Source organism: Schistocerca gregaria, chromosome 4 (genome assembly GCF_023897955.1).
Source record: "Schistocerca gregaria isolate iqSchGreg1 chromosome 4, iqSchGreg1.2, whole genome shotgun sequence".
NCBI lineage: Eukaryota > Metazoa > Arthropoda > Insecta > Orthoptera > Acrididae > Schistocerca > Schistocerca gregaria.
In genome coordinates this window covers 266625627-266652473 of record NC_064923.1, presented here as the reverse complement: position 1 = coordinate 266652473, position 26847 = coordinate 266625627, and positions in this window count along the sequence as shown.

Here is a 26847-nt window from a genome sequence, read left to right as displayed (position 1 = left end):
CATGACCTCAGATGTTAAGTCCCATAGTGCTTAGACCCATTTGAACCATTTGAAGAAAGGATAGAAAGTGCAGAGATGCGATTCCCGAGTGCAGTATATGGGTATACATTGTCTTTTAAAAAGAACTCTGGTAATAAACGGAAAGAACTCCATATATTTATTTTGACTGAAGAAACAAAATGGAAAGAGCATGTACCAAGGATGTAAGTAAGCAGAACACCAAAGTCACTGCTGTAACAGAACCCAAAACAAAAAAAGGCGAAATCGGTTGGCCAAAGAAAACATGGAAAGACGAAAATACTTGACGGATGAACAAATCAGAGATGGTTTAATCCTTGGTTTAATGGGAACTTCCCCATCTATAATGCCAAGGATAACAACACGACATTGAGTTCTAAGATTCTACTGAAGCATTAAAATCAGACAAAGGTAACAAAGAAGATTCGTCGGAAGCGTTAGATTTGTCATTTAAAGCAGCCGGCATCTGTTATCCGTCCTTTGTAGAGCTCCAGTTGCCTTTATGTTGTCTCACTCCTGCATTACAAAACTGACTGCAGGCCCCTTTCGTGCCCGTTATTAGAACGACCCAAGCATCTCTGTCGAAATTATGTTTCGCAACGAGCGAAGTCCCTCTGGAGCGCTGTAGCTTTTGTTTCGTGGAGGCAGCCGACGCCGCGGGCTTACAGATACGGCAACATCCGGAACGGCGGCTCCGCGATAATATGAATTAAGGTGGCCAAAGCCGCAGAGCTTGCAGGCAAAATCAGATTCCCTCAGTTTTTAATATCCGTTTGACGCTCGCTCGCTGGCCTCTTTATAACGTCATCGCGGTCTGCGTTTTTTAATTTCCTTACCGTCTGGGCACGTAATTTTAACGTTTTTAGATATCGGTTAACTAGAGGCGCAGAGGGTCCGTGAATCGGGAAGCGCGGGGAGAGAAACGTAGGCTGAGACCTCCCTCGCCGTAACGGCAGACGAAAAAAAAAAATGAGGCGCTTAAAAAAAGAAGGAAAGCGCAATATGAGAAACTAATAACTCGGAAATTACACTTCACTGCGGCGGGCTGCAGATTATTACACGCGGCCTTTGAAGAAGCTGGACTTCTGTGTGTGCGTTCCATATTCTTCATTTGAAAAATTTTAATTACGCCCTGAGTGAATGTGCACACTACATCATCCGTGGACAGCATTCCAGTAGACGCCATTGCGTCTGCTTACGAAGCAGCTACCGCTCAACAGACAAGGCAGTTTCCACCCGCCCATCGACCTCCTTCCCCAACACACACGTACACACACCTACTTGTGTCTCTAGCGTTTTCTTCACATACAACTCGTCGCTTCTGATCAGTATTGGCTATTTAAAACGAGACCAAGACTGCACCATTATGTCCCTATTTAGCCAAAAAGGCACGCTCTGTTCATCCTTGACAACCAGGAAAATGAGAACTTCCTTTCAAATAGAGCTCGATTCGTCTTTTTCTCGAGGACTGAAGTATCTCCGAGAATGCTCCAGGAAGTGTTCCAAGACCGTTCCTTATCACGATATACAGGATGTCCATAAAGTCAGACAGTCATTTAAAAAAATCGTAGTTTGCAAGCTATTACAGATACAGCATCGTAGGTTGTTGTAAAACGTTTAGCAACACTCAGTTTTTTTCCCGTTATGCCAGTGAAATTAATCTGCATTAACAATAGATTAAGCTCGGAAAACGCTACCCAGTCACCAACACAATAAACACATCTGCGTATTGTGTAACATTCCATTAATAACTTGGCCACTGTGTGTAGCGGAAATACCATCACACTGAAACAAAGCGTTAGTGTATTTCTGATTATACTTATTAAACAAGGGTCGCCTAATCATGCGAGCAGTTGTAGGAAGTAAGGTTCATACATGGGAGTCGATTTCTGAACAACCAAATTTTATTTAAATTTAAGAGTAAAATGGCATCTCGCTGCAGTGTAACTTTAACAAAACATAAACACAGGAAACTTATACGAAAAACTGAAGCTAATGCTGTGAGACTTTGATCGAAATTGATTCTTGAGTTTCTCCCGGCGTATTTGATAATCAAAATATCCACGGGTGTACTGCCGGTCTATAGTGTCCAACGGGCACAATATTTCGGCGATCAAACATGTCGCCATCATCAGGTGAACTGACGGACTGAGCTCCTGTGAACGTGCCGGCACGGAGATCCGTACGCTATGGCTGCTCAGGGGGAACTGGGTTCGGTCGCGGCGGCGGCCGATTTAAATACCCTCCGCCCGCGGCGCGCTCCCTCTGCCTCAGTTCACCTGATGATGGCGACATGTTTGATCGCCGAAATATTGTGCCCGTTGGACACTGTAGACCGGCAGTACACCCGTGGATATTTTGATCGAAATTGCTTGCAAAACTGGAAAAAAACCAAATCAGAGTTCCTAATCGGGTCAACTCGCACTTCATAATAAACGAGAGAAATAACCTAAGGAACTCTGAAAAATGAAACTAATACCTCGCGCTGTAGCAACGAAGTGACACATCTTGAAACTGCACCTTCAGCACAGGACGGGTACCGTGATGCAAACGATCAGACAGCCAGAAAGCGACTGCTAAGAATTCAAAGGTCTTCGTTCTCAGACCATACTCTGGAGGGACGGAAACGAGCTTGTAAATGTGTCTCGAAGCATTAAAATAGAGGATAACACTGTAAAAGTTTCTCTAATAAGTTGTACAATTACGCATAAACAGTTTACTTGTTGGGTACCGACTTTGAAGGGTTTTCCACTGTCGGAGGACGTAGAACACACGATGTCTAGAAAGGCAGAAAAAAACACGCGATTGGCAGCGCAGAAATACTGTTGAGAAAATTCGAAATTTCAAAGGAACAGAAAGGCATTATTCCTGTTGATATCCATGCTGAATAGATACTTACTACATCTGAAATGGGCACTTGCTAGCTAAGGCAGCCAGCCCCTCGGCTACGTGCAACGTATTAAAAAAATTAAACTCCGCCAGAACAGGCCATGAAGGCCCAACGGTACCGACCGGCCGCCTTACCATCCTCAATCCACAGGCGTCACAGGATGTAAATACAGTGGGCACGAGGTCAGCGCACCACTCTCACCGGACCGTATGTCAGTTTGAAGTAGCCTGTCAGTTTGCCTCACGAGGGCTGGGTGCACCCCTCTTTGTCAGCAACGCTCGGCAGGCCGGATGGTCACCCATCCAAGTGCTAGCCCAGCTCGAAGGCACTTAACTTCGGTGATCACAAGGTAACTGGTGTTACCAGTGCGGCAAGGCCGTTGGCTCGTGTAAGGGATTAACTCTAGGAAAACTGCTTCTTCAGAATGCACCGAGCAGGCCCTGGGAAACACACCAGAATGCTACTGATCTTGAGGCAAGCCGTTTCTTTTGCACGTCACAATAAACACGGTGTGTCCCGGAACCTGCTTCCTTTCGTAAGCACTCTTCAGCAACCACCAACAGATAGGGCTGCCCTCTATAATTATGACTTGTTAAGCATTTTTAACTTTCAGAGAAGCGTCAAGACTGGGAGTAGCATTTGAAACCTACGTCCTCAATTAGTTGCTGGACATATTCCAATCTCTACATTCCTCTACAGTTTTTAGCCTCTTTTGCTCCCTCTAGTACCATGAAAGTTATTTCGTGATGTCGGAACACATGTCCTATCAGCCTACCAAATATGTGAAGTATTTTTTGACTCCGTTGACTCAAAAGCTTCACTTTCTTATGTTGCCAAGAGACCGTATACCATAATGGGTGACATGTATTTCAGCTTGATACGACAGACAGACACGCAGAAAGTAGACGGAAACAAAGTGATCCTATAAGTGTTTCGTTCTTAGCGATTGACATTCGGAACCCCAGCAATCATTCTGTCAAAAACCTGAACAAGAGCGATCACATATGCTTTTTTTTTTTTTACTTTGTAATATAATGGTCATTTGGCATAGCTTAATGTGAATACGCTGTGTTTAAAGGTACACTAAACCTCCCTACCTCCAGTCTACAGTAGGATGACTGTAGTGTTGTTCATCAAGATGAGGCAGGCGGGACAGAGCGCATAATCTACACTCATGTTCATAAATTACGGATAATTGCAGAATATGGTGCCACACAACGTGGCACTACACAAAACTGGCGCTAATAGCATAGGCACTTAGGGAACACACACGACACAGATCTGTAAGTCCACGGTACTGGTGGTAAGTTGAGAAAACCGTTCCGAAACACATGTGCTACAAAACGCCACTGCTTCCTGAGCATGTGCCCCGACATCAGTATGGGATATGATCACCATGCACACGTACACAGGCAACACAACGGGTTGGCATATTCTCTGGATCAGGTGGCCGAGCAGCTGCTGGGTTATATCCTCTCATTCTTGCACCATTGCATGTCCGAGCTCCTGATATGTCCTAGGGGCTTGAAGACGTGCAGCAATACGTCGACCGAGAGCATCCACGATGGCAGCTCGGAGGGGCCGTGCTTTATCATCCATCAGGAGAAACGTGGGACCCACTACACCCCTGAAAAGGCGGAAGTACTGGTGCAAAATGACGTCCCGATACACCTGATCTGTTACAGTCCCTCTGTCAAAGACATGCAGGGGTGTACGTGTACCGATCATAATCCCACCCCACACCATCAAACCACGACGTCCATAGAGGTCCCTTAGCAGGTCTGAAAACGTCTTGCACACTTACCCGCTGCACCGTACTCTGACATGCATCAACACACCTCTGCGTATGTGGACTGCTGCCATCACCACCGTACGACGACCGCAGGTCAAATGTATTGCATGATCATACCCGGAGATGATTTAAACCCTCAAACGGCCCACCAGAGCGTTATTTCACCATGTATCAACAGTATCCTTAATTTATGAGCATGAGTGTATTCTACGTAGACATCTCTGCAAATTCCTGTGGAGTGCATGGCAGAGGGTACTCCCCATTGTATCACATATTAGTCTCTTCCCATTACACCTGCGTATAGAGTGCGAGATGAATTGCTGCTTACATGCCTCTGAGAGCGCTGTAATTAGTCCTATCTTGTCTTCGCGGCCGCCATGGGAGCGAAGTGTGGAGAACGCAAGTTTATTCCAGGACTCCTCCCTTAATACTGGTTCACGAAACTTGATAAGAAGACTTTAGCGATAGTTGGCGCATATCTCCAAGTCAGCTCAGAAATGTCAGCATTTCCGTGATGCCGTCTTCAGTCCATACACTCTGCCTTTCCTATGTAGTATACTTTTAACATTACCTGTCAGTCCTATTTGGTATGTATCCCACCTTATTTGGTATGTATCCCACATTCTTGAACAACATTTTAGGATGCATCGCACGAGTGTTTTGGAAGTACTCTCCTTTGCAGAGCAGGTACATTTTTCCATCGTCTTGTTAATGGCCCAAAGTCCGCCACATGGAGTCCTGTCAAATAGCATCGAAGCTGTCGCGAACTTGATGCCCCCATTTCATGGTCGGTTCACCATAAACATTGTCGCGTATCCTCAATCCATCAGGCTTGGACTTAATTCAGGACATTGATGCAAGTTCTAGTGATTAGGAACAGTGTGCTACTATCTCTCTTCCCGCTGCCGAACACATAGTGGAAGATTAGGTAAAGTGACAACTCTAAGGGTAACTGAATTTTCACCAACCATGATTCTTGATACATATCGTTTACACAGTTTGAATCTACATATTATAAGACATACATCCAATATTTTAAGCGGAAAAGAAAATATTATATAGAAGCTATATGCATTTTTCTATAGGCTTATACAGTGATCACTTTTCCCTACCTGTGGCGGTAATGACTCCATTGTCATCACAACAGGATCCTGTCCATGTTGATCTGATTATCGGACGTATTTTCAATACATTTAGACCCCTAGTGTCTAAGAGAGTATCAAGCGGTTGCAACAGACCTTTTCATCGGATTTTTGTATTACGCCAGTGTAACAGAGGCAATTACAAATAATATAAATTAATTAATTAAAATTCGTCACAAAGAGATAGAATGAAGGATGATAAATTTTTATAGTTTTGTACCTTATAGTACCATGCATAATATGTGGAAGTAACTATTTCTTATTGGATTAAACACTTTGGCCACTTTTCCAAACGAGTAGTGCCGTTTCTTTCCCGACCAGACAACAAGTCGGCATTATTGGTTAATAAATGACACTATCACATCGAAAGAAACGACAAGAAACTACATCTGTAGGCCAAAAGACGTTATTAGAACGTTGATACTATAAAAAAATTATACACTATGTAATTGAGGTACAGGAATAATATAAGAGACTTACCTCACATCAGAAATCAAAGAAGTTATTACTAAAAAATGACTGACGAGCTTACCTTGTCAAACGCACTGACAACAATGAAGGTGTGTATTAGAATTAGTTTGACCACTTATCGGGAGCCAGCAGCTGAAACAGAGTCCCTGGTAATAATTTTCTGGATCCTTACCTCTCGTTAGTCAAAACATGGTACTAATTGATTATTGCAAATGAATTCGGTACATATGTAGGGTAGAGTTGACTAGAATTCCCCTGTGATCATTATGTACGAGGGTTGGAACTTAAATAGTGGAAACTAAATATTCACAATCGATGCAAAAGAGTTAAGTGTTTGTACCTGTTACTGTCCCTCAAAGTAGTCACCAGAGCTGTGTAGAACCAGTTGCCAGCTATAGATAAATGTAAATGTCGTGTGACTAAGGCCTCCCGTCGGATAGACCGTTTGCCGGGTGCAAGTCTTTCGATTTGACGCCGCTTCGAAGACTTGGGCGTCGATGGGGATGAAATGATGATTATTAGGACAACAACACTCAGTCCCTGAGCGGAGAAAATCCCCGAACCAGCCGGGGATCGATCACGGGCCTTTGGATTGACACACTGTCTTACTGACCACTTGTTTATTATTATTAATCTAATTTTGTTCTTTTTTGTTCGTTGTATCTGCTCGGGGCGGACGTCGCAAGACACCCGTTTCAGTTCGTAGTTGATCCATTTACAGAGGGCAGCTAACCGTCTGACCGAACACGCAGAGTTACCGTGCCGGCATACCGGTAGCAGAGCCTGTTCTGTTGAAGGTGCGAATGGAGCGGTCTAGTGCCTGACGAATCTCTGGAACAGTTCTGAAGCAAATGCCACCGTCAGTGCACAGTATTATAGTTCGTTTTCTGAGCATCACCTGCGACCAGCTTTGCGAAAGAAGCGGCCACACTTTCTGCGCAACGCACCCATCATTTTGTGCGACAATGCGCGGGCGCATACAGTACAAGCTGTGGCTGCTCTATTCGGTCGATGGGACTCGGAAGTACTGTACCATCCACCGTACTCTCCGGACTTAAGTCCTTGTGACTTTGATTTGATTCCAAAGATGAAGGACAACAACACTCAGAATTGTTCTAGAGATTTGACAGGCAGTAGACCGCTCCATTCGCACCATCAACAGAACAGATTCTGCTAACGGTATACTACGCCTTCCACATCGCTGGCAACGGGCTCTACACAATGCTGGTGACTACTTTGAAGGACCGTAACACGTGCAAACATGTAACTCATTTGTATCGGTTATGGATAAATAATTGCCACTATTTAAGTTCCAACCATCGTATTATATGTACACATCAACAAAAATTTTGCATGTAATTCAGGTATGTTGCTGGTGTGATTGTTCCTGTACTGATCAGAAACTAACTGCTGACTTTGTTTGTAAACATATGCACAGTTGCCACGAGCGCTACTTACAGGTAGATCGTCGCACTCGAATGGAGAGCAGCATTTCAGTTGAAAGCAGAGCACACATAGAGACGCATTAGAGAGGTTTGTGGACCAGTAAAGTGAACATCCATTATGCCATGAAGGTGGGTTGGTTGGTTGATTTGGGGGAAATGGACCAAACAGCGAGGTCATCTGTCCCATCGGATTAGGGGAGGACAACTGCGACTAATGATCGAATCCACACATCACGTCACGTGGAGAAGGCTTGTCAACCACAGAAGTTGTTCGACATGTGTACCGGAGTCCAAGCGATGCGGTGCGGACGTGGAGACGGTTCCAGCAGGAACAGTCATAACAGCAACACAGCTGCACGACATGCAAAACTTTTGTTGATGTGTGTACATAGTATATAATGATCACAGGAGAATTCTAGTCAACTCCATCCTACATATGTATGGAAATTGTTTGCAATAAGCAGTTAGTGCCATTTCTTGACTAACGATAGATAAGGATTGTGAATTATTCACAAATAATGTTGAGGACGTGCGCCGCTCAGGCCGTTCATGTTCGACAAGTGCATAGGATGATCGATATCTATCACTTTTGAGTCAACCGTGGGTTGGGTGCTCTAGAAGTGAATTCAGCGCTCGAAGATGCTGCAGGACGTCATGTTTCACATTCAACGGTTAGGAGACGATTGCCCTATGCAAATCTCCATTCCTGACAACTGTGGCAAGTACCACATCGTACACCACAACACCATGGACTCCGTTACAGACAGACAAGAAACCAAGCATAATGGGGGGCTAAAGTTTGACGTCGGGTGTTGTTTACGGATGGAACTCGAATCCGTTTGTATGTTGATAATAGTAGACAACGATTTTGGAGACGACTGGTAATACTGAAAGCCTTCAGCATTGTGTGCCAACGGCCTTGCCGCAGTGGTAACACCTGTTCCCGTCAGATCACCGAAGTTCAGCGCCGTCGGTCTGGGCTAGCACTTGGATGGGTGACCATCCGGTCTGCCGAGCGCTGTTGGCAAGCGGGGTGCACTCAGCCGGTTGTGAGGCAAACTTGGGAGCTACTTGATTGAGAAGTAGCGGCTCCGGTCTCGTAAACTGACATACACCCGGGAGAGCGGTGTGTTGACTACATGCCTCTCCATGTCCGCATCCAGTGACGCCTATGAGGTGAGGATGACACGGCGGCCGGTCAGTACCGTTGGGACCTTCATGGCCTGTTCGGAAGGAGTTTTCAGCATTGTGTCTCAAATGTGCAACAAGGTGGTGGTGGAGTGATGTTCTGGAATGGTATTATATGGGGCTCGTGGTTGTTGCGGTACATGGACGAAATTCTGCAAGCAATAGAGGCGCTGTATCGCCAACATTTTGGTGACCGTTTCGTCTTGCTGGATGATAACTCACGTATTCACCGTGTTCCACTCGTGAACACTTTCCTTCAGCATGCTAGTATGACCAGAATGGAGTGGCCTGCTTGTTCCCTGGAGACGAACCCAATTGAACATGTGTGGGATCGGCTGAAATGAGCCTTTTGGGCGTCTACAGTGGCCATGTATTCTGTACGACTTGCTCAGAATCGCCATCGAAGAGTTGGACGATTTGGATTAGGGCTGGCTTCATCTCATCGATGGTATGCCACGACGGATTCGAGCCTGCATCCGAGCAAGGGGACACTCCATCACATATTGAAGTTGTTCAGGAGCGCTGTGAAAACATTCAGGGGAAATGGACGCTTCTGTAGTTACACATCTTTTTTGTGATCTGGCCACAGAGCCAGTTTTTGTTTTATGTACCACGAAATTTCGAAATAAAGGAGTGATGCAAAACTTTCGTTGATGTGAGTATAATTCTATGGCAACACTGCACTGTTGCGTCTGCGTTACTTTCTTGTGAGACGATCCAGATGCCGTGTTCGAAACAAAGTGAAAACTTTATATTACTGAAGGTTCAAATGGCTCTAAGCACTAAGGAACTTAACATCTGAGATCATCAGTCCCCTAGACTTAGAACTACTTAAACCTAACTAACCTAAAGACATCACACACATCCATGTTCGAGGCAGGATTCGAACCTGCGATCGTAGCAGCAGCGCGGCTCCGGACTGAAGCGCCTAGAACCGCTGGGCCACAGCGGCCGGCTTTACTGAAGGGGCGTTCTGAATTTACGTTCTTAGGGGAAGAAAAACTTCTTAGCCACGATCACAATAAAACACTGTATTGTGGATAACCGGTTTCGGTAAACTATGTTACCATCATCAGATCTTTTACAGGCTATTATAAAAATGGAAAGATTTTGTGTGCATCTGAGGCAAGATTTTTATAATAACCTGTACGAAGATCTGATGATGGTAACATACGAGGGTGGTTTGAAAAATTCTTGGAACCGAATAGAAAAAAAAGTACTTCCCTCACTGAAACTTCTTTCATTTTTCAATGTAGTCTCCTTGTAGATTAATGCACTTGGTCTAACGATGTTCCAGTGCCTTGATCCGATCTCGAAAATGAGTTTCCTCCAGGCCTGGAAATAGTTGTCAACACCAGCTATCAGCTCTTCATTTGAAGTGAATCTTCGTCCACTAAGAAAAATTTTCAGTATTGGGAAGAGATGGAATCCTGACGGAGCCATATGAGGTGAATAAGGCAGGTGTGACAACAATTCATACCTTAGTTCGTGTAATTTTTCCATGACGACGGCACATATGTGCGGGCGCGTTTCTGATCCAGCGTCAAGATTCGCGGCACCTATCTTACAGATAATTTTTTTCATTTCTAATTCTTTCAGATGACATCTGGCAGGTGTGAGAAATTTCATGCACTTTCAATCGGCGATCCTCCATGACTATTTTGTGCACTTTTGCAATGATTTCTGGAGTACTGACACGTCTTGGCTGACCACAGCGCGGATCATCATCTGAGCTCTCCCGACCAAATTTAAATTCATTTGTCCACTTGGCAACAGTTGAATACGAAGGAGCAGAGTCCCCCAGTGTATTCTGGAAATCGGCATGAATGTCCTTTGCTTTCATACCTTTCTTTACGAAGTACTTAATCACTGCTCGAATCTCGATTTTTTCCATCTTCACAACTCACTGCGCAGGAAGAACAGTAGAGCCACGTCACCGCCACAGCTCTCTTCCAACAGCATTGACGTGGCACGTGTTTACAGGCAACAGTCCAATGAATATCACGTGAACAACTCGTTGCGCTAGCGCCGACGTCTCGTGGTGATTCCGAGAACTTTTAAAACCATCCTCGTAGTTTACCGAAACCGGTTACCCACAAAACAATGTTTTATTGCAATCTAGGCTAAGTAGTTTTTCTTCTCGTAAGAAAATTACAAACTATACAAACCACGCCCCTTATACACCAAGAAATATGACGAGCTCTGAACCGTCACAAACTCTTTTGTGATTGTGAGTTTGATAGGCCTCCAAGCTGTCTATGATCGTCTGTCGTAGAAAGTGCAGTTTTTCATAACCATTGCAACTGTGCCTCCAGCACTCTCGCTGCTCCATCAGGCACCCTACTCTCAAATACGCTTGTGCAGATGACGCAAGCGGGTTACAGCGACGCTGGTTTGCTCGTAGTTCTTCCCTGCGACACTACCACCAGTTAATGTACTCCGTCTTCAGGCCACGAGTGGCCTGCCGGGACCATCCGACCGCCGTGTCATCCTCAGTAAAGGATGCGGATAGGATGGGCGTGGGGTCAGCACACCGCTCTCCCGGTCGTTATGATGGTATCCTTGACCGAAGCCGCTACTATTCCGTCGAGTAGCTCCTCAATTGACATCACGAGGTTGAGTGCACCCAGAAAAATGGCAACAGCGCATGGCGTCCTGGATGGTCATCCATCCAAGTGCCGACCACGCCCGACAGCGCTTAGCTTCGGTGATCTCACGGGAAACCACCAGTTAATGTAAGATACAAATTCTCTAAACGAATCTGTGATCATTGTGGATTTTTGCGAATAAAGCCGTCTAGATCGCTTGAGACATTTTCGTTTATTGCGGTGGCCACGCATACACTGAGGTGACAAGTCATGGGATAGCGATGTGCACATATACAGGTGGCGGCAGTATCGCGCACACAAGGTGTAAAGGGGCAGTGCACTGGCGGAGCTGTCATTTGTACTCAGGTGATTCATGCGGAATGGTTTCCGAGTGATTATATCCGCTTGACGGGAATTAACAAACTCTGAACGCGGAATGGTGGTCGGAGCTAGAGGCACGGGACGTTCCTTTTCGGAAATCGTTAGGGAATTCGATATTCCGAGATCCATAGTGTGAAGCGTGAGCCAAGAATACCAGATTTCAGGTATTACCTCTCATCATGGACAAGACACTGGTCGATATCCTTCACTTAACGACCGAGAGCAGTATAGAATTGTTAGTGCTAACAGACAAGCAACATTGCAAGAAATAACTGCATAAATCAATGTAGGACGTACGACGACGGTATGGGCTATGACAGCAGACGACCGATGCGAGTACCTTTGCTAACAGCACGACATTGACTACATTGCCTAGATGACTAGAAAACCGTAGCCTGGTCAAATGAGTCCCCTTTTCAGTTGGTAAGAGCTAATGATAGGGTTCAAAAGTGAGGCAGACCCTACGAAGCAATGGACCCGAGCCAGCAACAAAGCACTGTGGAGGCTGGTAGTCATAATAATGATGTGGGCTGTGTTTACATGGAATGGACTGGGTCCTCTGATTCAACTGAATCGACCAATGACTGGAAATGGTTATGTTCGGCTACTTGGAGATTCATTTTCAACCATTCAAAGACTTAATGTTCCCAAACAATGATCGAATTTTTATGGAAGACAATGCGCCAGGTCACCCTGCACAACTGTACTCAACTGGTTTCAAGAACACTCTGGACAGTTCGAGCGAATGATTTGGCCACCCAAATCGCCCTACATGAATCCCGTAGAACATAATCGAGAGGTCAGTTCGTGCACAAAATCCTACAGCACACTAACACTTTCGCAGATATGGACAGGTACAGGGCCAGCATGGCTCAATATTACTGCAGAGGACTTCCAACGGCTTGTTGAGCCCAGGCCACATCGAGTTGTTGCACTGCGACAGACAAAAGGAGATCTGACACGATATTAAGAATTATCCCACGATCTTCGTCACTCCAGCGTAGATTTTATTGCAAATACCTGGTGATCAAAAAGTCAGTATAAATTTGAAAACTCAATAAACCACGGAATACTGCAGATAGAGAGGTAAAAATTGACACACATGCTTGGAATGACATGGGGTTTTATTAGAACAAAAAAAAATTCAAAGTTCACAAAATGGCCGACAGATGGCGCTGGACAACAAAATGTCGGTGACTGCTCCATGACAATCGTGTATAAAAGGAGCTGCAATGAGAGAGAGAATCAGGTGCGCCAGCCGTCGCAACATTTTGACGTTACCTGAAAAGGCGCTCTTAGTTAAGCTGTATTATCAGAATGGGGAATGTGCTAGTTCAGCGTTACGATCCTATCGCCATAGCAAGCGGATTCTAACGCGTAAAGGTCCGATGACAAATGCAGCTGTGGCGAGAATGGTTTCGAAGTTCAAAGCCACGGGTTGTTTAGACGATAGACCCCGCAGTGGCTGACCGAGCACAAGGTGTAATGCTGATGAGACAGTTCAGGAAGAAATGGAGACTGTAGCGGGTTCGTCTTTGCACGGGGAAGTCAGCGCTCGTGCAGTCGCACGTTACACCGGTATTCCATACACTACTGTTTGAGGCGTACCCTCCGTTGCTATCCGTACAAAATCCATCCGCATCATGAACTGTTACCTGGTGATTTAGTGAAGCGGAGGGATTTGCGGTGTGGGCGTTTCAGAAGATGGCGGAAGATAACGATTGGCTGTGTAACGTGTTGTGGACCGACGAAGCTCATTTCACGCTCCGAGGTTCTGTCAACGCCCACAACTGCAGAATTTGAGCTACCGAAAATCCTAGAACTATCGTGGAAACTCCACTGCACGACGAGAAAATCAATGTATGGTTTGGATTTGCCACATCTACCGTTATCGAGCCTTTTTTCTTATAGGAAATGCCTGATTCTGGTTTTGTAACTGCTACCGTGACGGGTGAGAGGTACGCCGATATATTACAGAATCGCATCATCCCCAGCCTGGGTGATAAACACCTGCTGGAACGTACGATGTTCATGAAGGATGGCGCTCCACCCTATATTGCTAGACGCGTGAAAGATCTCTTGCGCGCGTCGTTTGGTGATGATCCTGTGCTCAGCCGCCACTTTCGTCATACTTGGCCTCCCAGATCCCCAGACCTCAGTCCGTGCGATTATTGGCTTTGGGGTTACCTGAAGTCGCAAGTGTATCGTGATCGATCGACATCTCTAGGGAAGCTGAAAGACAACATCCGACGCCAATGCCTCACCATAACTCCGGACATGCTTTACAGTGCTGTTCACATCATTATTCCTCGACTACAGCTATTGTTGAGGAATGATGGTGGACATATTGAGCATTTCCTGTAAAGAACATGATCTTTGCTTTGTCTTACTTTGTTATGCTAATTATTGCTATTCTGATCACATGACGCGCCACCTGTAGGACATTTTTTGAACTTCTGTATGTTTTTGGTTCTAATAAAACCCCATGTCATTCCAAGCGTGTGTGTCAATTTGTACCTCTCTATCTACATTATTCCGTGATTTATTCAGTTTTCAAATTTATACTGAGTTTTTGATCACCCGGTATCTGAACATTGTTTTACGAGTTCTAAGTTTTAATCCCATGTAATAAATAAACATATATTAAGCAATCTAGATGGCTTTATCCGCAAAAATGTATTACTGGAGTAACATTTAGCTCTATGCTAGTTACTTTATCCTTTTTTTTCAGAGTTTTGTGTGATTTTTCTGTAGTCTGTGAAAGCCAGTGTACACTTAGAGGACCGTAAGAACAAGAGTAAGTAAGCAGGCAGCCAGTCAAGCTCAAATACTTATGGAGGAGGCATTAAATGATGAGAAATATCCTTCATTACGCGCCCTGCAGTGGCTCTTGGACTATTGACGCAAAAGGAGGAATTATTATTGGCTACTCTGTTCTTTACAGACACAAGCCACATTACCAACGATACATTCTTCTGTCGTAAAAGCCTTAAAGGTAGTTTGATGTTTCACCTATGAACCGAGATAAATATTTGTCCGGAGAAAATGGGTACCACAGTCGGGTAACTCTCATACTTAATGAGTGGCTTTTATGAGTTCTATAAAAGTGACGGCATCCTTTAAGAGTCGAGTAGCCGTTGTTGAACTAATGATCCGCCTTATCAGATAAATGAAATACGTATAAATGGAAGCCGAGTGGAGATACAAGAGAAGTAATAACTGCTTTGAGGACTCCAGTTTTACGACGGACATTAACCGGCCAGTGGGTATGTGGGGAAGGGATGAGGAGCGGAAAGAGGGAGAGCGCTGGACGAGCTGTGTAAAGTGCGTTCAGCGATTCTCTGGTTGCGATGGCCGTGTAATTAATGACCACGGAGAACGAAGAATTTCGTGCTCACATTTTTGATCTTGAAGGCAGTCTTTTATTTAGTACTCTGACAAAAACTGTTCCAAATTTTGGAGGGGATCGGTTGGAATAGAAAAACAAATAAGCTGATCAGACGAAGTTACACGGAATAGAAAAACAAATAAGCTGATCAGACGAAGTTACACCAACATGACGACCCAGATCAAGGTCAGAGGAGCACTACTGGATTCCTTCAAGACCAAAAACTGAGTCAGACATGGAGACAGAAACTACCCTCTCTTTACAAGTGCTCTTGATAGGGTAAAAGAAGAAAGGCGACTGGAAACGCAAAGAAAATGTGAATGGTTCGAATGGCTCTGAGCACTATGGGACTCAACTGCTGTGGTCATAAGTCCCCTAGAACTTAGAACTACTTAAACCTAACTAACCTAAGGACATCACACACATCCATGCCCGAGGCAGGATTCGAACCTGCGACCGTAGCAGTCGCACGGTTCCGGACTGCGCGCCTAGAACCGCGAGACCACCGCGGCCGGCTAAGAAAATCTGAAGTACGCATGAAGCGCAAGAGAAAATGAAGAAGGACAGACTGGCTTTCGTCAGGGGTCGGGTCGTATGACCGTCACACACGCTATGGAGTACATATATTGAAGCGCCAAAGAAACTAGTATAGGCATGGGTATTCAAATACAGCGACACGTAAAGAGGCAGACTACTGCGCTGCGGTCGGTAACGCCTATATAAGACAGCAAGTGTCTGGCGCAGTTGTTAAATTGGTTACTGTTGCTACAATGGGAGGTTATCAATATTTAAATGTGTTTGATCGTGGTGTTGTAGTGGGCGCATGAGCGACGGTACACAGCATCTCCGGGGTAGAAATTAAGTGGGGTTTTCCTTACGACGATTTTACGAGTGTACCGTGAATATCAGGAATCCGGTAATACATCAAATCTCCGACATCGCTGCGGCTGCAAAAAGATCCTGCAAGAACGGGACCAACGACGACTGAAGAGAAACGTTCAACGTGACAGCAGCGCAATCCTTCCGCAAATTGCTGCAGATTTCGATGCTGGGCCATCAACAAGTGTCAGTGCGCGAATCATTCAACGAAACATAATCGATATGGACTTTCGGAGACGAAGGCTCACTCGTGCACCCTTGATGACTGCACGACACAAAGATTTACGCATTGCCTAGGCCCGTCAACATCGACATTGGGCTGTTGATGACTGGAAACAAGTTGCCTGCTCGGTCGAGTCTCGTTTCAAATTGTATCGTGCTGATGGGCGTGTACGGATATGGAGACTACCTCATGACTCCATGGACCCTGCACGCCATCAGGAGACTGTTGAAGTTGGTGGAGGATCTGTAATGGTGTGGGGCGTGTGCCATTGGAGTGATACGGGACCCATGATACGTCTAGATACGACTCGTACGTAAGCATCCTGTCTGATCACCTGTATCCATTAATGTCCATTGTGTGTGGCCGAGTGGTTCTAGGCGCTTCAGTCTGGAGCCGCACGACCGCACCGGTCGCAGGTTCGAATCCTGCCTCGGACATGGATGTGTGTGATGTCCTTAGGTTAGTTAGGTTTAAGTAGTTCCAAGTTCTAGGGGACTGATGATCTTAGATGTTAAGTCCCATAGTGCTCAGAGCCATTTGAACCATTTTTTTCCATTGTGCATTCCGACGGACTTGGACCATTCCAGCAGGAAAATGCGATACACCACACACCCATAATTGCTAGAGAGTGGCTGCAGGAAGACTCTTCTTAGTTTAAACACTTCCACTGGCCACCAGACTCCCCAGATATGAATATTATTGAGTATATCTGGGAAGCCTTGCAGCGTGCTGTTCAGAAGAATCTTCACACTCTCGTACTCTTACGAATCTATGGACAGTCCTGCAGGATTCAAGGTGTCAGTTCCCTCCAGCACTACCTCAGACATTAATCGTGTCCATGCCATGTCGTGTTGCGGCAATTCTGCGTGCTCGCGGGGGCCCCACACGATATTAGGCAAGTGTGCCAATTTCTTTGGCTCTTCAGTGTAGTAATGGGCATCCCGGGCATAGAGAAGCAACTGAAAGAGTTGAAAACAAGTAAGTCGTCAGAACCGGATGATATTCAATCCCCGCAAAATTGAAGATTAATATCGTTGACAGTGGTTTGCTGCAGATCTCTCGAAAGTATTCTCAGGTTGAATATAATAAATTTACTTGCAACAGATAAGCTTATGTCCACAAATTAACACCATTTTAGAAAGCATCGCCCGTGCGAAACTCAGCTTGCCCTTTTCTCACATGGTATCCTGCAAACCATGGATGAAGGGCAGGGAGATTCCTTACTCTTAGATTTCCGGAAAGCGTTCGACACGGTGCCCCACAGTAGACTATTAACGAAGAGTACGAGCGTACGGAATAGGTTCCCAGATATTTGAGTGGCTGGGAGACTTTTAGTGCATTGGCGGTGGTGGTGGTGGTGGTTGTTGGGATGTTTAAGGGGGACTAAACAGCTAAGGTCATCAGTCCCCCTTAGTGCATTGTCCTCGACGTCGAGTGTTTATCAGAGACAGGTGTATCGTCAGGAGTGATCCAGGAACGTGTGATAGGACCGGTTTTGTTCTCCATATCCATAAATGATCTGACAGACAGGGTGTGCATAATCTGCGTTTGTTTACTAATGACGCTGTAGCGTACGGGCAGATATTGGCTTTGAGCGGCTGTAGGAGGATACAAGATGACTTAGTCAACATTTCTTGTTGGTGTGATGATTAGCAGCTTATTCGAAATGCTGAAAAATGTAAGATAATGCAGATAAGTAGGAAAACCAATCCCGTAATGTTGGAATACAGTGTTAGTATCTTGGTTATCTTGGGTATTAATAACCGTTTCAGCAGTATTTAGTCCTTTATTATTGGATCACTACCGGTTTCGTGGCACTAAAAGCCACATCTTCAGGTGAACATATGACCAAAACATTAGAGCGGAAAAGCTCGGAACTTTTTTACTCAGTATTCGTTGTCCGTCAGAACAAAACACCGCTAAATGGCGGTATTTCATACAAAGAAACAACCGTATTCCAATATAGTGGATCGTCCGCTTCTGCGATCTACACGGAATCGTGAATAGAGGACGCCATTTCGTGGTATTTTTTTCTGACGGACAAGGAATGTTGGGTAAAAAGGTTCTGAGCTTTTCCACTCTAATGTTTTGGTCATATGTTCACCTGAAGATGTGGTTTTTAGTGACAGGAAACCGGTAGTGATCCAATAATAAAGGACTAAGTACAGTTGAAGCGGTTTTTAATACTATCATAGCTGTGGTTGCCCTACCTACAACGTTATCTACATAGTATCAGCAATGTCATGCTTGACAACTTAGGCCGGTTGATTATCCAGGTTAAAGCTGCAAAGCGATATGAAATGGAACGAGCACGTAAGAGCTGTAGTAGGGAAGGCGAATGGTTAGTGGGAGAATTTTAGAGATACGTGGCTCGTTTGTAAAGGTGATCGCGTATAGAACACTAGTGCAACCCATTCTTGAGTACTGATTGAGTATTCGGAATCCCTACCACGTCGGATTAAAGGAAGACATCGAAGCAACTCAGAGGCGTGAGGTTAGATCTGTTACCGGAAGGATCGATCAACACGTGAGTATTACGGATACTCTTCATTATCTCGAAATCGAATCTTGGAAGGAAGACAATGTTCTTTTCGCAGAACACTATTGAAAAAATTTAGAGAACAAAGATTTGAAGCAAGACTTGCTTGCGAGACTAGAAAGGATCTTGGGCGCCATCAGGAAGATGACTATTTGCTTGGTACATATCAGTAGACCCAGCAAGGTCATATTGACACATGGCATACTGCAGTTTGTTCTAAAAAAATAAGAGGAAAGTAAGCTGGATCCAAGACGTAGAAAAGATTTGGAAGTAATGAGGTTTGCAGCAGGCTTTCAATGATTTTCAGTAGAGAATTAAACCCAAGAAGACAACGTCATGCGCAGAAGAGTGAAAAGGTTACAAAGTGTGAGAATGAAATGCTGCTGGACAAGAATAAAGACCGGAAGAAAATTTAAATGGCCCACAGACAGCCAAATGGAAATAAGAAGAAGACGCTTGGATAGTCTCCATGAAATGATACAGGCCTCTGTTTGCCAATAGTGGCTAACTGAAGTCATATTTATAACAGCAGACTGATGAATAACATTTTAATAAATTGCAGCCAATAAAGACCCTGCATTATGAAAAAAAAGCGTGACACAATCCGGGTTGCATATCAGAACCGTTGATTCCATCAGTGTCTTACAGCCCAACCACCACTGCTGCGTCCCGTATTTGTTCAACGACCTAGAAGAACAGGGACTCGATCCAAAAACACTACGATTATTCAGACAAATATTAGCTGACACAACATCGAAAATTAAATTCATGGGTGAAATCTCTGATCCCTTCATGATCAAAACTGGAGTGCGCCAAGGAGACGGATTATTCCCAACATTGTCCCGGACGAAGTAATAAGGGAATGGGAAAAAGAACTGAAAACTCAAGGACACTGGAAGACAACACGACTAGGAAGATGCGGGGACAAAATGGAAATATCAGACCTTGCTTTCGCAGACGACCTAGCCGTACTATCAAACAACGAAGCAACAGCAACCAAACAAATAGAGGTACCAAAAGAACAAGCGGAAAAAGTTGGGCTGAAAATCTCTTTCGAGAAGTCTGAATTTTTCTCGCTACGGTCGCACGTTCGAATTCTGCCTCGGGCATGGATGTGTGTAATGTCCTTAGGTTAGTTAGGTTTAAGTAGTTCTAAGTTCTAGGGGACTGATGACCTCAGCAGTTAAGTCCCATAGTGTTCAGAGCTATTTGAACCATTTTGAATTTTTCTGCTCAAAATTAAACATAACAAAATTAGACACACAATATGACAAAATAAACAGAGTTGCACGCTTCAAGTATCTAGTTGAAATCCTTGAACCTACAGGAGGAGAGAAGATCGCATAATAGACTCGACTACAAAAAATGAAGAGAGCGTTCGACAAGACACAGCACGTATATAATAAAAATCCATGTCCATTCACACAAAAGTCAGACACTAAAACAATGTATGCAAGTGAGCCGAAAACACTCCATACGAAAAGTGACATGGAAAGCACACTGAAGGAAGAAAGGAAAATCATAAGGAAAATTCTCGGCCCAAAGCTGACAGAAGAGGGATACAGATTGCACTCTAGGAAAACTACGGAGAATATGTCGAGCGTAGCAGCAGATGTCAGAAAAAGAAGGTTGAAGTTATATGGGCACATCATCAGGCTATCACCAAAACGACTCACCAAGAGACTTCTAACATACACTCCTGGAAATTGAAATAAGAACACCGTGAATTCATTGTCCCAGGAAGGGGAAACTTTATTGACACATTCCTGGGGTCAGATACATCACATGATCACACTGACAGAACCACAGGCACATAGACACAGGCAACAGAGCATGCACAATGTCGGCACTAGTACAGTGTATATCCACCTTTCGCAGCAATGCAGGCTGCTATTCTCCCATGGAGACGATCGTAGAGATGCTGGATGTAGTCCTGTGGAACGGCTTGCCATGCCATTTCCACCTGGAGCCTCAGTTGGACCAGCGTTCGTGCTGGACGTGCAGACCGCGTGAGACGACGCTTCATCCAGTCCCAAACATGCTCAATGGGGGACAGATCCGGAGATCTTGCGGGCCAGGGTAGTTGACTTACATCTTCTAGAGCACGTTGGGTGGCACGGGATACATGCGGACGTGCATTGTGCTATTGGAACAGCAAGTTCCCTTGCCGGTCTAGGAATGGTAGAACGATGGGTTCGATGACGGTTTGGATGTACCGTGCACTATTCAGTGTCTCCTAGACGATCACCAGAGGTGTACGGCCAGTGTAGGACATCGCTCCCCACACCATGATGCCGGGTGTTGGCCCTGTGTGCCTCGGTCGTATGCAGTCCTGACTGTGGCGCTCAGCTGCACGGCGCCAAACACACATACGACCATCATTGGCACCAAGGCAGAAGCGACTCTCATCGCTGAAGACGACACGTCTCCATTCGTCCCTCCATTCACGCCTGTCGCGACACCACTGGTGGCGGGCTGCACGTTGTTGGGGCGTGAGCGGAAGACGGCCTAACCGTGTGCGGGACCGTAGCCCAGCTTCATGGAGACGGTTGCGAATGGTCCTCGCCGATACCCCAGGAGCAACAGTGTCCCTCATTTGCTGGGAAGTGGCGGTGCGGTCCCCTACGGCACTGCGTAGGATCCTACGGTCTTGGCGTGCATCCGTGCGTCGCTGCGGTCCGGTCCCAGGTCGACGGGCACGTGCACCTTCCGCCGACCACTGGCGACAACATCGATGTACTGTGGAGATCTCACGCCCCACGTGTTGAGCAATTCGGCGGTAGGTCCACCCAGCCTCCCGCATGCCCACTATACGCCCTCGCTCAAAGTCTGTCAAGTGCACATACGGTTCACGTCCACGCTGTCGCGGCATGCTACCAGTGTTAAAGACTGCGATGGAGCTCCGTATGCCACGGCAAACTGGCTGACACTGACGGCGGCGGTGCACAAATGTTGCGCAGCTAGCGCCATTCGACGGCCAACACCGCGGTTCCTGGTGTGTCCGCTGTGCCGTGCGTGTGATCATTGCTTGTACAGCCCTCTCGCAGTGTCTGGAGCAAGTATGGTGGGTCTGACACACCGATGTCAATGTGTTATTTTTTCCATTTCCAGGAGTGTACATACAACGGGTCAAATCAATAGTACCATGGATCACACAAGTCAAACCGGACCTAGAAGCAGCAAAAATCGATCCAATAGAAACTGAAGACAGAAATGTACACTGGGACAAGATACACGAGTGGAATGTGAGGGCTGAGAACGGAGTCCCAAAGAAACCAGGGACACTTCGGCTGAAGATAGAAAGAGACTCCACGGAGAAAAATGAGACAATAGTGGAAGATCAAAAAGAACGCTCAAATGACACTGACCAGGCTGAATGGACTGAATAAAAAAAAAAGAAAAAAATCTTCATTGTACATCAGTAATCCTGTCATTTACAAAGGACACATAAAGTTGGAGAGCACTGTAAATACACAAGAGCTAAATATTACAAAGATTCTTCGAACATTTCATTCTTAAGATAAACTTAGAACCTCTCATTCCATATTGATCTCCCTAATGGCAAGTGCTCAAAATAATAAAAGTTTTTTCCCCGGCTGGAGTGGCCGTGCGGTTCTAGGCGCTACAGTCTGGAGCCGAGCGACCGCTACGGTTTCAGGTTCGAATCCTGCCTCGGGCATGGATGTGTGGGGTGTCCTTAGGTTAGTTAGGTTTAATTAGTTCTAAGTTCTAGGCGACTGATGACCTCAGAAGCTAAGTCGCATAGTGCTCAGAGCCATTTGAACCAATAATTGTTTTCTTGGTTCATTCTGCGCCAGTTTTTACATCTTGCCATAGTATCAGCTTTGTGTATAACGCAAATGCAGAATGACATATATTTTGTAGGATTCACGAAGCTAAATAATACTGATAAGTCTTTTTCCTTTATTCTGCATGCGTCTACGTAGCATCTACAATAACAATAACCTGCCTCATAACTGAAAGTACAATTATAATTGTATTCTAATATCGTTCGTAATTTTCGGCAGGTTTTGCATTTACATAAATATCTGGAACAAAAAAACTGTGCCCAGTTGTTGTAAGAATAAACAGAACACACCAGCATCCAAAAAAAAGGGGAACACAAGTGAATCACAGCCGGCTGGGGTGGCCGAGCGGTTCTAGGGGCTACAGTCTGGAACCGCGCGACCGCTACGGTCGCGGGTTCGAATCCTGCCTCGGGCTTGGACGTGTGTGATGTCCTTAGGTTAGTTAAGTTTAAGTAGTTCTAAGTTCTAGGGGACTGATGACCTCAGAAGTTAAGTCCCATAGTGTTCAGAGCCATTTGAAGTGAATCACAGAACTTTGGAACACATGTATTCGCAAATGCGAGTACGATTAGACTTAAGCTGCATAATTTATTGGCGACACAACAATTAGTGTCGGACCAGAACTTGAACCCGGAGTTCCCTGCAAAACAGTATTACATGCTTAGACAGGCCACTTCAATAATTAACATCTGTCCCTGTGAGGGAATCACAGAAACTGCGCGAGTGCAAGACGTGGACTCACGGTGTCATATGGAGGTTTGGATCGATACGGAAGGCGTCCTCCGATAGCCAAAGTCGTTAAGGCGGCCGCTCGCGTAATAGCGGGAAATCTGGGTTCGAGTCCCGGTCCGCCACAATTTTTTATGTCACCAATAAATTTTGCAACTGAAGTCTAATCGTATTCACCATTACTTCTATTTCACACCGCCGTTGATAGCAGTAGTGCCTGTTCCTTCAGACATACATGCGATGTCTAAAGAAACATGCTTACTACACCGTAAAACACAGACACTGAGAAATAGTATAGTCCATTGTACAGTGCTACAGTGAAAATTTAACTGCGTGAAACTAAATAATTTTTATTACTTCGATTGTGCTGATGGGGAATATCACAAAGAAAACTGAAACTTACGTATGATTTTTATCTTACAAAGCTTATCACCCATAAAAGAAATTAAAATAAATTTAATGTAGACATTTGTATAATTGTTAATTGTGACAGGAATGAGACAACATAATAAAAATATTATGTATCTTTCAGACCAGACCAGTTCAGTGCCTTACTTCAGTTAGTGTCGTGGGTGCTAATTTGTCCTTATGTTCTGTGCTAGAGCGATTTGTATATAACTCTTAAAAATTGTGTGAAGAAAATCATGCACGAAGGCGAGGGCTATGAGCACCTTAGGGAAAATCCCCACGATTAAGTGAATCAAAACTCAAACAGGGGATCTTCGTTGACCCACAGAGCTTTTCAGATACAAGCAACTTGATGAATCGTTACATGGTGATGAGAAAGCTGCTTGTGAAAAAAAAGGTTTCTTTCAGTTGTTTAGCAAATAAGAGAGCACAAAGTTATAAGAATGCTGTGGCTAAAATGTTGCCAAGATAACTACGGCTGCAAAAGTTTTCCTTCTTGCCTACCTCGGCTTTCCTCGAAAATTGGCGGAGTAGCTCGTCGCGATCACGGCAAGTGATTTCATCGTAATATTAAAAGTCAAGGAGAAGAGGTTTGCAGGAATGAGCCCTCCAGTTATTTTGGCACCCTGGTGGACTGTTGCTAGCGATGCTCCCAAAGTAACTTATAAGCAATAATAAGCCAAGCGGAAACGCACGACCGACTTAACGGTTTCATCAGAACAGCGACACTACTAAAAGTGTTCATCAGACTCATTATCCCATACGAGTATATTTTAGAGGTACCTATTGTTATCTTCTTTATTCCATTAAATTAATGGATTACCTGCGTATTTAACAATATTCTGAGCTGTTTATTGTATTTAATCTGTGCATGTGTTTCATGTTACTCTGTCTTAACCTCAGGGATTCGTGACTATTGACAAATGCTATACTATGCATTTCTAGGGTATACTGATGCCTGAATAAATATTTATTTTGATGGTATAAAACAAGACATGTATTTCCGAAGGTGGAGCTAAGCATTTCTTCTAATGGCTATTTTCCATTAATATGTCTAAACATGAATAATATGCTAATTTTGAATGAAAATTTGTTCCGTAAATTATCATTGACATCCATCTGTTGTATAATTCGAAAATATATTGAGAGCTCAAATGTAATGAGGTATCTCGAACAGAATGATATCCTCCACTCCAGTCAGCATGGATTTCGTAAATATTGGTCAGGCGAAAACCAAAACGCGCTCATGTTACACCACCTATTGAAAGATGTGAATCAAGTGTATTAGTGACTTGGCAGAAATTATTAATAGCAAACAAACAATATTTCCAAGTACTACAGTTATCTACAGCTACACGTGCAGGATTACTCTGCAATTCACACTTCGGTGTCTGGCGAAGGATCATCGAACCATTTCCCCCCTATTTCTCCACCGTTCCAGTCTCTAACAGCGCGCGGGAAAAACGAACACTTAAATCTTTCCGTGAGAGCTCGATTTCTCTTTGTTTTAATGATAATTTCTCCCTACACAGTTACATGTCAACAAAATATTTTCAGATCAGTAGGAAAACGCATGGAGATTTAAATTTAGTGAAAAAATCTCGTCGCCAACGAAAAGTGCCTTAGTTCTATCGATTGTCATCCCCACTCTCGTATCATATCCGCCACACTCTCTCCCCTATTTCGCGATAATACAAAACGAACTGCCCTTCTCTAAAACATTTTCGATGTACTCTCTCAATCCTATGTGATAAGTATCCCATATCGTACAGTAATACCCTAACAGAGGATGAACAAGCGTAGTGTAGCTGGTCTCTTTTGAGCACTTGTTGTACGTTCTTAGTATTCTGCCAATACAATTCAGTCTTTAGTTTGCCTTCATCATCGAATTGCCTATTTAAATTGTTCGTAATTATAATTCATAGGTATTTATCTGAATTGACAGTCTATAGATAGGTGCTACTTATCGTCTAATTGAAATTTGAGGGATTCTTTTCAACGTTCATTCTCATACTTTTCATTATTTAGGGTCAGCACCTCTTAAAGCACCATACAGATAGCTGTCTAAATCATTTTGCAATTGGTTTTGATCTTCTGATGACTTTATTAGAAGATAAATAACACCATCAACTGCAAACCATTTAAGAGAGCTGTTCAGCTTGTCTCCTAAATAATTTATACAGATGAGGCACAGCAGAGAGCCTATAACACTCACTTGAGGAACGCCAGATATCACATCTGTTTTACTCGATGGCTTTCCGTCAGTTACTGAAACCGTTGACCTTTCTAACAGGAAATCACGAATCCACTCGCATAACTGAGACGATACTCCACAGGCACGCAGTTTGATTAGAAGCCGCTTGTGAGGAACGGTGCTCTGATTGAAAATGGTGTAAGACAGGGATGAAGTCTTTCGCCCCTATTGTTCAATCTATACTTCGAAGAAGTAATGGCGGAAATAAAAGAAAGGTTCAAGAGTGGGATTTAGATCAAGGGTGAATGGATATCAGTGATAAGATTCACTGATGACATGGTTAACTTCAGTGGAAGTGAAGAAGAATTACAAGATGTGGTGAATAGAAGTAACAGTCTACTAAGTAGCGGAAAAAAAACAAAAGTAATGGGAAGTAGCAGAAATGAGAATAGCGAGAAACTTAACACTGAAATTGGTGATCAAGAAGTAGATGAAGTTAAGGAATTCTGCTAGATAGGTAGCAAAATAACCCACGATGAAACGAAGCAAGGAAGACAAAAAAAGCAGATCAACACTGACAAACAGCCCATTCGTGACCGAGAGAAGAGTGCTGGCATCAAGCATAGGCCTTAATTTGAGGAAGAAATTTCTGAGAATGTACGTTTGGAGTACAGCATTGTATGGTAGTCAATCATGGACAGTGGGAAAACCGGAACAGAAGGGAATCGAAGTATTTGAGATGTGGTGCTACAGAAGAATGCTG